Below are 12,097 nucleotides of genomic sequence, written 5' to 3'. Positions count from 1 at the left end.
AGACTTGGATACAAAAATCAGTGATGTTATTAAAAGGTTCAAGTGATAACACACGGTACGAGGCCCTTCCTGGAACAAATCCACCACCCTCCTTCTCCGGGAATAACCCATTTGACGTTTCCACTAAAGGACTGTTGAGATGTTATAAGCACACAACGAGACCCAGCTTCTTTTCACCCGGCCCAGACAGGTTCCCCCCCCCCCCCCAATCGCTAACATCATGAGGCCAATATTAGATGTCTCCCACTTACATGAACCGGGGTTATCCACCGTAGAGAAATTATAGGTGCCATTCCAAGCAATACCTTCATAAAACGGGGGTTTGCTGTCATAGCAGAACCAACAGGGGTTAGTTAGGTTTGGATTAGATTCATTCAAGGTGAAATACATCGTCTACATCATGGACCAAAGGGGATAAGGGTCAGGGCTTTCGGTATGAGTCCTTTGAGGGACACGAATTGTACCTTTAATCGCTTTGGAAGTTGAGTCAGGGGCGCGGGTCTGTGGGGGTAGAAGCCATGAGATTACTACGTTGGGGCCTAGGGGTTGAGGTTGAGGGGTGTACTGTGAGGTTTCTTTTGTGATTTTAATAAGGGTGTCCCTATCAGTACCTAATGTCCAAAGCATTACTCCCCAAGTTTTGCCAATAAACCAAGCTAGATCGGACGGGTTAGTGACGTTTATCTAGAGGTACCTACAATTCCCACAGTGCCATACCGTCCCACCATCAGTTTTAGAAGGGGTCTTACAGCCAAAGGGACCCCACGTTACCATAAGAAATCTATCAGGTTGACTCGGGGTCCACACCATGGCAATAGTTTCGCAGCCCCAGTAGGCACAATAAAAATAACCAGGGGAATTATAATAACTCCTACCGGGATTTGAACTTGGGCACCAATATGTATTCCTACCCCCAATGTCCCATCTGCTACTGTTACTAGCACAGTTCGGGGCTCGCCAACCATCCAGTAGATCTGGGCCCATCAGCTGACAGACCGTGACATTGAAGGAGGGAGCACCCGGAGTCACTATAGATTGTAGTATTTGCGATTCTTGAAGTTGTATCAGTGTCCAGTTGTACGGGCGATCACCGTTGACCAAGGACACGCAAACCAGTAGCAGTGCTAAAAACTTCAGATCCCTCCTTTTCCGTTTAATGTGACCAGGTTGTCCACAGTGATGACACGTCTATGTGGTTACGACTTGCACCAGCGGGGTTGGTGTTCCTGATGGACCTGCTTTCTCCTGAAGTGCAACTGTTCGCAATAAACGAGGTAACAGTGTCGACGATGACAGAGTCTGCAAAATACCTTGTGCAATCGGGTTAGCATTACTACACAAAGCCTCTGTCAATACCGCATCATGAGTAGCTGGTGGCAGGTTAGAATTAGCTATCGCCCGCTGAAGCCTGTCTGCAAAATCTAAAAATGGTTCATTTAACTTTTGTTTAATGGTCATCCATGGTTCTTTTGCGCGCTCGTATTGACTCACCACAACAAATGCAGATTTCGCAGCCTGTGTTGTTGCTCATAGTATTCTGCCACGCAAAGTGTGTTTGTGCCTGCTGTGTCGCAAAGGCTCCTGTGCCCATCAATCGGTCAAACGTTGCTCCTCTGGCATTTCTGCTGGCATTCATGCCCACCGGTCATTTGACAAGATATTGCACGTCATTAATTTAAATCCTGAAGCTACCAGCCAGAAAATGAACGCATGGGGGGTGGTGGGGGCACGTGTGCACGGAGTGCAAAACCTGAAGGAGGCCGTAAATGGCCAGGAGGCAACACCATCAATATAGAACTTGAACACAGGGCGAAGGTTAACGTAAACAAGTCCCGCGTGGATGTGAACTTTTTTTTTTTTTCTTTCAGACAAAATGGCCTTTATTGATTATACAAACTATTTATATATCTTAGACAGTGCAGGTGTTAGACCCTGATACGTTTTTGTGTCCTTCTTGCTTGCTATTTGCTGTTGCTGTAGGTGCCTGTATGCTGCGGTTCTAAGTTCCGATTCTTCACATCCTGTTTACATAACTGACAATTTGTGGCTGTCTTTGAACTCAACTAACTTGTCTGCAGACCCACTGCAGACCCCAACAATTCCCCCTTTTTGTTTTTTGACCAGCTAGTACCAGGTTTGTCATGTTCTGCAGGGCCCTTGCAAACATGACAGCAACCAAGGCAAACAAACAATACTGCCAATTGAGTGAACGGATGCCCAAAAGGCTGACATTTTCTCAGATTTTGTTAACATGTTGCTGCAATGGGGCGCCTAAAATCCACGCAGCACATACCATCAAAATCCTCACAGCCATGTCCTTGAACCAACAACAAAAAGCCAATAGTTGCTCTGTTTTGTATATAATGGTGGCAAATTTGACTCACATTCTTAACTGCCTAACAAACAAGGTGATTTAACTCTTTAATGCTTTCCCTGTTGTTAGTTTGGATAAGAGAAGAACCGCTGCAATACGTTCCCATCAGTTCCATAAATCAACTACATCATTACATGCTTCATCCAAAGTTATACTGCGTTTAAATGCATTATGCTTATCAGCATGTTCACGTGTTGACTTATGTGGGTGTCATGGTCCCATCATAGCTTTCCACTACATTAGCATCTACATAAAGACAACTATCAACATTTAAAGTGCAAACAATATCAACTTCTTTTGGGTTAACATTATACAGAGGTAATCAATTATCGAAAATACCAAGACTTTCAGTAAGATTCTTCATTCCCCACATACATTCACTTTTTTGCAACATTGTCTGCAAGTCAGTTTCAAGGAAGGGCACACCAAACAAGGACTGGTTCAGTAAGGAGGCCACACATTAGTTGTTGGGTTGACTGGCGGCAGCAGCGCTCCCACGATCCGGCACACTAAGCTCAGGCCGCACACAGCAAGCAGGTATCCATCACGGACCTTCCATCTGTAGAAACACAAGCATAACCTCTCCCCCAAGTTAACAATTCATGCGGTCCTGACCAATGCCCGGTACGAAGGTCTTTCATGCGTGCTAAAACACCTTCATACTTTTGCTGCTTGTCACCAATTGACACAAAATGTCGCACAGTGGGAGGCACCACATGGTCGACAGAGATTTTCAGAAAGTTCAAAACATAACATGCTTTCTCTAATCGTGCCTCTGGGGTCATTCCCTTAATTCCCCTTTTTTTTTTTTTTTTTGAGTTAGTGCCACTTTATTAATAGACTCACACCAATTTATACCCCCAGCTAAAAATACACACGCTACGCAGGCTTTGTTATTTAAAAGGTGATAGGTTAAAACTACTCGTTCACACGCTTCCATCTCCCCTATGATTGGTCCCGGTGCGGCGCCCACACGCTGCTCCCCCCTTGTGCAGGCATCCTGTTCTTTCTCTTCTTTCTGTCCAACTCTCTTATCTCTCTGCGAATACAGTTTCTTTGTCTCCCTTGGCCTTGCATATGTCCTTCACAACACTTGCAGCTTGTTACAGTTTCGGCCTGCTCGGCCTGCTATTACAACACAGTTACTTGGTCTGGATTGCTCGTGATATGTCCGTTGTCTTCCAGCCATTCCACAAATCCCCCTTTTTGTTTTTGAGCGATCCAGACCCCTTTTATTATTATGTTCATAATTCTCATAAAGCAATTCCACACACAGCCCAATATTATTAAAAAGATTACAATGGCAATTAATACCGTTATCCCATGCAGAAACAAATCTTTTAACCATCCAGTAATTCCTAAACTCTGTAGCCAGTCCGTTAACCCGTTCTCAATCTTTATGACCTGTACATTTTTTCTCAACTCAGCAAGCTGCTTATGAATACAGTTTGAGTTAACAGCCAAATTCATACAATGCTTTCCTTAGCGCTGTTCACTACAGGCTACTCTCTACTGTTCATGCTGTTTCCTTATCTTCTAGAGGTGAGATCACATTCCTCCTTTGTTTCTGTCTCATCCTAGTTTCTTCTCATACTCCCCCAGAGTTATTTAACTCTTTGCTACAGGATCTCAGCTGCACATCATCAAAGCAAGGCCAAAACTGCACATCAATGTCAAAACAACCCACTGTCTCTGTTCCGTACAATTCTACAATTTCCTCCCCCCATTGGGCTGATGTATTTAGGCAACCAGTCTGCATCAGGTAGTTCATTGCTGGCTGCGTTATCACAGTTTTTTGAATCCTCCTCTTCATCTGAACTAGATGAAGGGAGGGTTGGCACGTCCAAATAACTCGGCGGCTGTTCTCGCCAGCGCCATGTTTGGGTGTTGTCCCCTGCTTTGTCTATTCTGCGCAATCTGTCTTCGCCTTGCCTAATAGCCTCCCGCACACTACTTTCTTTTGCCTTATCCCTTTCCTGTAGTTTTTGTTCCTCAACTTTTAATCTCCGCAGTAAATTTGCCAGGTCATCTGTTGGGTATAAGTTCTTTTGATCCCACTTTGCATTCTTATCTTCTACCGGATAGCATCCCGCCTTTCTTTGTGACAGTGGACTGTCCGGTAAATTACCCGGTGGACTAGGAGGAGGACTAGGAGGTTTAGAGTCCCCTGCTAATGAAGTGCCCACCTGCGCTTCCTGATTTATTCCCGGGAGCCGAGGACGCTCCGTACCAAATACAGATGCTCCTGCCGCAGCCCATATTTGAGCCCCTTCACATTTTTTGTTCATAGCACGACATATCTTACCCCAGGTTGAACCCCACACCATCGTGCCCATTTTCTCAGATTCCCAAATTTCTTGTTCAAAATTTTCCCACAGTTCACAATGCATAATATCTTGCGGGTTAACAATCAACCCTCTGCCCTTCATCCATAGGATGATTTCCGTTATATCTTTCCACGGGCATTTTCCCCCCGCCTCCTTCACCCATTTTTTCAATACCCGTACCACGAAATCAACATCAACATCTTTTTCCAGCTTCATCGCCCCTCCGGAGGTCCAGCGTCGTCCAGCGCGCTGCCTCCCAGGATCACGTCGGGGTCACCACTTGTTGTAGCTCATGACATGTCCAAACCTCAGCGCAGCACCTGAGGGACCATCAGCACTCAGACTCTCATAGAGAGGAAGGCAAAATGGCAGTTTTTTGAAAGACACAGGCACTTATATACTAGTAGCAGAGCCAGCCCCTTCGTGGGCGGTTTTCTACTTAGTTCCTACATTTCTGTCACTACATGTGATCTTCCGCATTGCCACATCCCTATGCTACTACACTGACATAATTTAGGAGTGTACAAGAATCCTAAAAAAGATATTTGAAAGAGTAAGTTTACTTGAAAAATTAAAATCTCATAGTGAACACTAAAGTAACTGTTGCTCCCCTCCCAAGTTTGAATGTTCTAATAGTCTGTAGAAATAAGATTTGTCTGGGGTGCTAACATCAATAGATTATAGTCCTCCAAAATCAAAATAAAAGCTTGCTAAATATATTTGATTCTCTTTTGCTACATAAACCTTTTAAATTCTCCAATAGAAAAAAGAGGATTTTTTTCCTCTTTAATATCTTGATTATAGCCTTAAAGGCCCACATATGTCAGATCCCCTCACAAAGAAATGTTCACAAACTAGTAAGAGAAAACGAAATACTCTGTATTTTTAATCTTCTAAGCAAAAAACCTCAAAACAAAAAAACCCCGCAACCAAACAAGAAAAACCTACAAAGAAAAAACAGGGAACAAACACATAAGAATTTAACTGAACTGCTCAGTTGTTCTACTTTCCCATTCTTTCTCATTTAGTCCTTTTTCACTTGACTGTGTATCTAAACTGTAAACTATTTTGGGTGAGGGAGTTGTTCTCTCACTTTCATATTTGTCAGTAAAGATTGCTGGTGTTCTGTACTAACAAGTAACTGTGTCCTGGTTTCAGCTCGGATGGAGTTAATTTTCTTCTTAGGAGCTAGTACAGTGCTGTGTTTTGGCTCTGATGTGAGAACAATGTTGATAGCACACTGATGTTTTTAGTTGTTGCTGGGTGATGTTTATACTAAGTCAAGGACTTTTCAGTTTCTCAGGCCTTGCCAGCCAGAGGGCTGGAGGGGCACAAGGAATTGGGAGGGGACACAGCCAGGTCAACTGATCTGAACTAACCAAAGAGGTATTCCATACCATGGGATGTCATGCTTGGTATATATATCTGGGGGTTTAGCCAGGGAGGGCAGATTGTTGCTCGGGGACTGGCTGGGCATCGGTCAGCAGGTGGTGAGCAGTTGCATTTGTGCATCACTTGTTTTCTTTCTTCCTTTCCCTCTAGATTTTATTTTTCACCTCCCTTCTTATTATAACTATTATTGTTATTATTTTTCTTTCATTTTTATTCAATTTCAATTATTAAATTGTTCTGACCTCAACCCTTGATTTTTACATTCCTTTCCAATTCTCCTCATCCCTCTAGGTGAGGGGGGAGTGAGTGAATAGCTGCATGGTACTTAAATACTGGTTAGGGTTAAACCACGACAAACTGTTATAAACAACAACATGAATACGCTTTCATACAAACTTGCTAGAATTTTTAATGATCAAGAATGAGGATTAGAAAAGAGATTCTATACTTCAGCCTAGAAAACTGGAAATTAGCTGAAAGGAATGAGACAGCCAGACCCCATGAGTTAAGGAAGAGATGTTCATAGTGCCAATAGTGGCACGAAGCAATGAAAGGACAGAGGGGAATCTAATTTTAAAGGACTAGAAGAAACATTGTCCTGGTTTCGGCTGGGATAGAGTTAATTTTCTTCTTGGTAGTTAGCGCAGTACTGTGTTTTGGCTGTGATGGGAGAACAATGCTGATGGGATACTGATGTTTTTAGTTGTTGCTGGGCAATGTTTGTACTAGAGTCAAGGACTTTTCAGTTTCTTGGGCCCTGCCAGCCAGAGGGCTCGGGAGGCACAGGACACTGGGAGGGGACACAGCCAGGACAGGTGACCCAAGCTAGCCAAAGAGGTATTCCATACCATATGACGTCACGCTGAGTATATAAACTGGGGGAAGAAGAAGGAAGGTGGGGACATTTGGCATTATGGCATTTGTCTTCCCGAGTAACTGTTACATGTGACGGAGCCCTGCTTTCCTGGGGATGGCCGAACACCTGCCTGCCCATGGGAAGTGGTGAATGAATTCATTGCTTTGTTTTGCTTGCATGCATGGCTTTTGCTTTACCAAATAAATTGTTCTTATCTCAACCCTGGAGTTTTACATTCCTTTCCGATCCTCTTTCCCATCCCTCTGGGTGGGGGGGAGTGAGCAAGCAGCTGCGTGGTGCTTGGTTGCCAGTCGGGGTTAAACCACGACACACATAAAGGGTTGAAAATGAGACACAAGTGAATCACTGTAGCATGAATGTGGCTCTCATTCACAAAGCTCAATGTAGTAGAAATCCGATATTATGTAGGTCCCAGATTTTTGAAATTGCCCAAGCCAAAATGCTGCTGGGAAGAAAATTCCAAGCTTTACAGTAACACTGTACAACAGACAACAGCGACTGGGTCTGAAACAATGGATGTCCTCTCTCCAGTGGCCAGTTCAGCAGGATCACAGAGAGGCTATGACAGTTATTTTACAGACATCTCTATCTGCAGTGCAATCCATTTCTTTTTTAATGGAAAAATTTAGTACTTCAAGGGTACCCAAAAGTACTAGTAAATAAGTGATTTGGTTCAAAATGGAAATAAAGAATATGTGTATGTTTATCACCGTATAATCAATATATTATTAGATTCTATTAATTGATTTTAAAAAATGATTATGAAAGAAACATGACAGGGAACTTGTTCATTCATACAAATAGCTATATGTAAAACAGAATAGCCACAGTATGAGAAAAAGTAATTCATAGTTATATTTATGGAATTGGTAAGAACTCATTAAGAAAGTACAATTCGCATTTGCCAATCTTAAAAATCAGAACTTAAATCACATTATAGAAGAGCATAAACTGGTTATTAGTTCTGAGTGGCAGTATTTATACCTGTCATGATACATAACCACAATTTTAAACATTGTGTTGATTAATAAGTTTGCCACTAAATGCAGTTCACTAAGGCTTGGTTCTCAGTGCATTTCTGTAAAATTTTGTGTACAGTCATTATTTTCATCACTGTAATTGAAATTGTTACCTGCTTTATTTCAAGATTAAGTTCTAAACATTTTTTCTTTTTTCATCTTGTAAAACTCACATAATTCCATATCACAACACAATCATCATCAGATAAAATTATTATTAATGATTTTCCCAGTACATCTGGAACCACAGCCTAGAAAGTCTGATGTTCACAGAAGGCAAATTGGTAGAAACAATACTAAAACATACAAATAATGGACATGTGGATAAATATTGGCATAGGGGGAAGCGTGAACTTGGCTTTTTAGAGACAAATCATGTTTCACAATTCTTTTGGACCACTCTAGGTATATCTCAGTTCTTAATTTTTCCATTACACATGGTGTTCCCAGATCCAACTCTCCCTCATTCTTAATATACAGAATACTCCTATACCTTTTCTTACATGATACCAAATATATTTTCAAATGTCAGCTAGCTCCTGGCACAAGCTCAAATTTGGCAGCAGGTAACACAATTAAAAGATGGAAAACCCACTTATTTGCTCAACATTGCTTTTTAAAATACTGTTGCTTTACCACTTTGTTAACTTATCTGCTTTTCCACTTTTTTTGCTACATTGTCTGTTTCAAATTTGAAAATCTGATGTCTAAAACTGTGGTTCCAAAAATCGTTCAGTGATAAGACTGTGGAATGTTAATTTTACCTGTTTTTTTTTAATGGAGGGTATCTAGCAGTTTCTTGAATTACTATTTCTCAAATGAAAGACTATAGCATATTGTAAAAATGAAAAAAACCTTTGGATTAGAAACAGAAATGACTGTGGGAACTAAGTAGGGCATTAGAAAAGTGTGCTAAAAATATACCTGTTCCCAGAGTAAGAAGGTGGACAGGACCATTCTGCAGTAGCTGACATCAGTAGCTATCAGTCAAGGTAAGAGGGGAAATGAAATTGTACATAGAAATTCCAGCAAATATATGCCACAACCTTAAATAAATGTCTGTATGGGATTTTTTGATTGTTTGTTGTTTTCCTTCCACTAATGCAGCTCTATTGGTGTTTCTAACAGTGGAGGAAGGATGTAGGTGTTATCACCATGTCATCTGGTCCTGCTCAGGGCAATACTAATAAATGCTTGTAGATTTCTCTAGAAAAAGGCATTTTACTGCCTGTAAAAATGAGGTAATAGTTGTCAAAGTTGTGAAGAGAACATATTTACAATCATAAGAGATATGGTAGGATGGGATGAAGGATAACATCAAGGCACCTCCTCAAGGAAGTCAAAAGGGTGGTCTGAACTGGTAAGGTTCAGACAGGATGTGTTGGTACCTGATGTTAATAAACATAAAACAATCCATACTGGCAAATCTCTTCGTTCCTAAAGTGTCTCACTTCCTGCCTATTTCTGATAGCAACAACTTGTACCAGGATGTTTTCAACAATTGCTAATATTTCAGAAAAAACTAGATGCTGACAAGGAACTGCAAAGCCCAGTTTAAATTTTCCAGTGCAGGGAGTAAAGCTATTGTTTGATTAGTTATCAACTCTGAGCAATTAATTTAGCCTCTCCATATAAACTTCTAACTTACTAATAATTAATGAACCTTTTACAGTCTGGGTTAGAATCACAGATAAAGTGTTATCCATAGAAAACATTAATTAAAATAGCAGTAATTCTGTGTGTATGCCCAATTCTGAAATTATAAATGCACTGATTTTCAGATAACAGTATGATGAAAGTGTAAACATTTCTGTAGAACCTTTTCAGATGTTTTTAATTTTTCTGTAGGCAAGATAATGAAAACTAAGATATTATAAAGTCTGTTCTACTTTCTAAACAAGTCTTTCAGATAACCTAATTTTAAGTGATTACAATACCACAAAAATAGTAACTTTGTGGCATATAGTTAATTCTAGTTTTCTCTCTACTTTTAATTTTTTTAAGTTGCATGGCATGTCGAATTTAGCGTTACCTATTGTTTAATTATTAAAATATTCAGTTCAAGCTTAAACTATTTTACAAATTTAGTATATATTGCTACAAACAATATTATAAACAGAAATATTATATAAACCACAGATGTAACAGCATAAATATTAGCTATTCATGAGGCCTTATGAGATAGAAAGGGAAATTAATGTCTCCATCATTTGGTTGACAGGATTCAGATTTCTTTTTCAACCAGAGCAAATCAAAGTAGGAATAAAACCTGACTCCCTATTTTAGAGACACTGAACTACTGCAGAGTAACATCTCAGATGTTCTTGCCCGTGGCTTATAAAATTTCTCAGATTTATTTTTTCAGAAAATGTTAAGAATTATATCCTTGTCTCAGAAGACAACCATGGTGAAAGTGCCTTTTGACTAGGATAAGTTCCAAATTTCAGCCTATATTTAAAGATTTCTCCTCTACTTAGATGATTTACTTAGATGCAAGATTATCTTTCTGGCCCAAAACCCAAGCTTTCCAAACTAATTTTATTATTCAGTGCTCCTATATACCATATTATATTTTTAGGGGTGTAGCCTGCACCTCAGATAACCAACAGCCTTTTAGAAGTACCAGGCCTTGAGAGTAAGCATGTAGATAACATGTAGAGGACCAGAGGAAGGAGGAAAACTACTGGGGAATAAGAGCTGTGGAGTAAATCTTTTATATGCAGCCTACACTTCTAAAACTGCTCAAGTGAAGAGGATTTTTGTCTATTTTAAAGAAACTGAAGTTCCACATGTGAGAAAGAAGCGTAAGGCTTTGAATTGCTACCAGTTACTTTCCATATGTACCATTACTTTCTCACAGCTCTGTAACATCCAGCTTCCTAATGTTTATACCATGCATTTTTTGTTATAAATACCTGTCTTTCTAAATATATTCATAGCTTCAGTTTCTGCTTCTGTCTTTACATACCTAAGTCCACGTACAACAAGCAGTTCCACACACTGCTCTCTCTGACATAACTAAGGCCCTTCCACACAATCATTCATGCTGTATGGATTGATAGATTGCTGTGCTGAATTAAACCATTATTTTTTAGTTAGGCAAAAGATTATGATTGATGCCATTTAGAATGTCAAATTTCTAAAATATATCTTCCTCCAAAGTGTCCTAATAAGTTTTGCACATTAGTATTATCACCACACATATCTACACATTATTTTATTATTCAGACTCAAATACCTCCTCTCTCTTGAGCAAGCTCATCCTTCTTTATAATCTCATCATAGACTGCACTTCCTCAAAACAGGAAAGAAATTTGTTTGAAAGTATTTTTAACTGTCCGCTTATATCTAAGAGACCATGCATGAGTGAGTGTATTGCTTTTTGCTAGCCCAGAGATTAACCTGCTGTCCCTCAAATAGGGAAGCCGGAGCTTTTCCTCTATCACCATCTAGTGGGAAAGAAACAGGAAGTGCTGGAGGGCCGTGCAGTGGCTGTGGGCTGGCAGTTGGAGCGATTACCTTCTATTGACTCTGCTCCTGTGAACAGTGCTTGGAAATACGCACAGTTCCTGTCTTTCCACAGACGTGCACATAACTTATCTGAACTTCATAAGTATGAAATCAGGTTCTTGACAGAATGCCCTAACTGATGGATTTCACATTACCTGCTTTATCTGAATCTTGATATCCTGACATCAAATAACTCTCAGATAGGAGACTGAACTGAACATTAGATCAGAGATGTTAAAAAAATCCAGCCCAACAGCTCTGAGTACATCACCTTTTTTAACCTCTTACCATTTTGGACAGAAGCAGAGTATTTTTGAATGCCATAAATTCCATGCATGGAGATTAAAAATTAGAAACTTCCCTAGCTATTATTGAGAGTAAACATTTACAACAAATAATTGAGGTTTCTTGTAAAATAACAAGCCACAAAACTGGCATGATTATTTTAGGGAAATAAAACAACTGGACATAATTTGCTCAACCCCTGAAACAAGGACAAGAGTAAGACACTATGGAAAAACATGTCTTTGGGATAAAAATTCAAAGAACAGGGGAAGATTTGTAACACTTATTTCCCTTTTTGCAGCTTTAAAGCAAT

The sequence above is a fragment of the Falco biarmicus genome, chromosome W, assembly GCF_023638135.1.
Source record: "Falco biarmicus isolate bFalBia1 chromosome W, bFalBia1.pri, whole genome shotgun sequence".
NCBI classification, from domain to species: Eukaryota; Metazoa; Chordata; class Aves; order Falconiformes; family Falconidae; genus Falco; species Falco biarmicus.
Note: the sequence above shows the minus strand (reverse complement) of the source record.